Source organism: Halyomorpha halys, unplaced genomic scaffold (assembly GCF_000696795.3).
Source record: "Halyomorpha halys isolate HHAL.00 unplaced genomic scaffold, Hhal_1.1 Scaffold201.1, whole genome shotgun sequence".
Classification (NCBI taxonomy): domain Eukaryota; kingdom Metazoa; phylum Arthropoda; class Insecta; order Hemiptera; family Pentatomidae; genus Halyomorpha; species Halyomorpha halys.
Genome location: NW_027111296.1, coordinates 1,216,387 through 1,219,784, shown reverse-complemented (window position 1 = coordinate 1,219,784; position 3,398 = coordinate 1,216,387). Strand labels below are relative to the sequence as shown.

Genomic DNA, 3,398 nt, shown 5'->3' with positions numbered 1-3,398 from the left:
CTCATCAAAAGTCCCCCTCCACGGAAATCTTTAGTAAAAGGCGAAAGATTTATTCGCTTTGAAGGGAGACCAGAGTTACCAGCCAATTTGTAAGAAGAGGGTATAGTTGAAGCGCCGGCGATCTTCCTGAGCGGGAGGTACCAGTCCTTTGAGGACACTCTCTGGTGAGATTGAATTCTTTAAGAACGACTGTCTCCATGCTATCACTTGTTTCCTAATCTTATAATTTACTATTTCTCAGATGAACCGGATTTTGACTCCTAGTTCAGTATTAGTTGATTAAGTATCGTATATAGTATAATCTGGTGCAGTCTATCCTGGCGCCACCTGCTGACCGCAACAAGCGTTATCGGGACTCATTTATAGCAAGGCTATGTCTGGAATTACCTCACAGTCAATATCAGTCCACAAATCCAAATACTACAAATATTAAATACAATACTAACTACAAATATTTTTTTTTATTTTAAGAACAAAAATAAAAAGATAAGAAATATAATGAATTAAAGGAATTACAGAATGATTAGAAAATAACTAAGAATATTGATACATAAATAATGTTGGAAGAAAATGAGTAATCTAAGTATTATAAGAAGATTAAGGCTGTATTGGAATAAGTAATATTAAAATTGAGGCAGAGGAATAAACAAGAAAATGTGTTTTCGTATTAAGTGTGATAAAAACATAGTTTCAAAATGTTATGCAGGTGCGAGTTTTTGGCTTTGATTTTACACTACTAAAGCCGAAGGAAACATTCCGGGAGTTTCGAATCTGTAAGGCCATTTTGAATATACCCTGTTGCTCATATAACTGAGTCATGAATGCGATTAGTGGACAACAGATAATTCTATATACTATACTTGATCTATTATACTGAAATAAGAACCAAATTATGTCTCCTCTGAGATATAGTATACGATATGATGAAGCAACAAGTGATAGAATGGAGACAGCATATTATAAAATAAAAAAATATAAAATTCTCCTATCCTTGTAAGTACCGATACTAGTACTGTAAATATCGTATAAAATGTATCGATACCACATTATGAAACTTTTTAGGCTTAAGTTGTGGAACTTTATTACGAACGAATAACTAAATAACTCCAATCCAATCATTAAAATCATTAAATCATCATTCCCAACCCAGAATATTTACCCCAAGCGCATATTTTACCTGGCAGGAGGAAATCCTTTACCTGAGTCTCTTAATTTCTCAAAACATTGCCTTGCTATAAAAGATTTCTAATGATTGACAATATATATTTTTAAAATTGTCTGCAGATACATGTTATATCGGCTTAATTTTACACTAATAATGAGGAAGGAAACGTTTAACGTGAAATATAATAAGGAATTACTGATGTGTGAGGTCATGACAGACATAGCCTTGCTATAAATGAGTCCTGATAACGCTTGTTGCGGTCAGCAGGTGGCGCCAGGATAGACTGCACCAGATTATACTATATACAATACTTAATCAAATAATACTGATCTAGGAGTCAAAATTCGGTCCATCTGAGAAACAGTAATTAATAAGATTAGGAAAAAGAGATAGCATGGAGACTGCAGTTCTTAAAGTACTCAATCTCACCAGAGAGTGTCCTCGAAGGACTGGTACCTCCCGCTCAGGAAGATCGCCGGCGCTTCAACTATACCCTCTTCTTACAAATTGGGGGGTAACTCTGATCTCCCTTCAAAGCGAATAAATCTTTCGCCTTTTACTAAAGATTTCCGTGGAGGGGGACTTTTGATGAGTCTATATTGAATTTTTTGTTAGTACCCCGCCTTTGGTGGGGTCATTAATGACCTATCAATACAAAAATTATCGCCAAAATATTAGGACATTGTGTGAGAGGTTTAACTAATACCTAATTTTAGTATCAGATGATTCCGAGAACACTCTTATAACTAAACTATATTGATACAAGCTTAGCAAAAACTAGAAGGTTATATGAACTGAGATAACTAAGAAAGCACTAGATTTGACTACAATTTTATTTTTCATAGATTTTATTTTTCATAATGAGATAACTAATAAAGCACTAGATTTGATTACAATTTTATTTTTCATACACTCCTTAAATATCTTCTTCGGCCGCTGTACATGCAAATCTTAACAATAAATGTTTCGACAGATACTGTCATCCTCAAGGACAAACCGCTTTTATTATATATATGATCTTTACCAATTTAAATCAAATAACAATATTATTAATAAATTATCACAACTTAATAAAATTTTAGAACCACATCATTTAAAAAAAAACTTTATGCAGGCAATTTTCCCCATTTTATTAATTTCAGTTCACAAATTACCCTATGAGACAGTAAAAATTAGGGAATCATATCATTTTGCTAATAAGACATTCTTAGATTATATCTAATTACCTAATTTGTCAATTCTGCACATTAAGTAAAAAATGAAAACATTTTATCACAGTCAAACTTCTTTATTATAATTTATCACAACAATATTTGTATATAACCTTTCCGATACACAGATCTGGTATTTAGTTTATTTATTTCAACTATATTTTGGTTAAATTTCCTATTTCTTTTACTAGTACAATTCATATTAAGGTTAATTATAATTATCAACATTAATTTTATCCCATATGTTTAATAAATTAATTTTACTCAAAATCTTTGCACAGTATTGGTTCCGATTTCTTGTGTCTGTTAAAAAATTCACTGTAGAACTAATTTCTGATACTAATATTGTTAATTTAACAATTTTACCCTTCGTTGTACATTCCTACTCTCCGATTCATCTTCCACAACAAAATTTATAATCATTATTTCCACCACAAGAAACTAAATACTAATTTTTATAACAATAGAAAAATGCGTATTTTTCTCATAATTCTCGCCTTACCTATATTAAAAATTCAATATAGACTCATCGAAATTCCCCCTCCCCGGTAATCATTCCTAAAAGGCGAAAGATTTATTCGCTTTGAAGGGAGATCCAGAGTTAAATACCATTTTTTTCCCGATCCCTCTAAAAACAGAAAGAAACATGAATTAGTGAGTGCTTTATTGTGAAAAGAAAGGAAATAAATCGTGTTGTGTATTACCATTTACTACCTTTGGTATTTTAAGGTTAACAGTAAGGTTTATTGTTATTTATGAAATATCCATTCTGAATGGTACTACTTTTTAAATCCGGAAGTGAGGAAAGAAAAAGTAGTACCATTCAGAATCGATATTTCATAAATAACAATAAACATTACAGGTAACCTTAAAATACCAAAGGCACCATTTCAAACATGTTCTCTTTGCAAACGTCAACTATTGCCACTGAAGACGTTAATCATGCCACCACATCACTCCCTCCCAATGACGTTGGCGCAGAACCTAATGGTCGGCTTTACTGCACGTCCAGAGCGGGTGTG

General features: G+C 32.3%; 2 non-coding genes and 1 pseudogene across 2 annotated transcripts; 1 reads left to right on the top strand and 2 right to left on the bottom strand.

Annotated features, from left to right (window-relative positions):
• LOC112211813 (U5 spliceosomal RNA) lies at positions 1-78 on the bottom strand (annotated as a pseudogene; the record flags this gene model as incomplete).
• Positions 79-1,680: 1,602 nt separating this feature from the next.
• Positions 1,681-1,801, top strand: LOC112211814 (U5 spliceosomal RNA). The gene has a single exon (XR_002945736.1). It is a non-coding gene; the product is annotated as a U5 spliceosomal RNA (small nuclear RNA).
• Positions 1,802-2,862: 1,061 nt separating this feature from the next.
• Positions 2,863-2,979, bottom strand: LOC112211815 (U5 spliceosomal RNA). The gene has a single exon (XR_002945737.1). It is a non-coding gene; the product is annotated as a U5 spliceosomal RNA (small nuclear RNA).
• Positions 2,980-3,398: the final 419 nt, after the last annotated feature.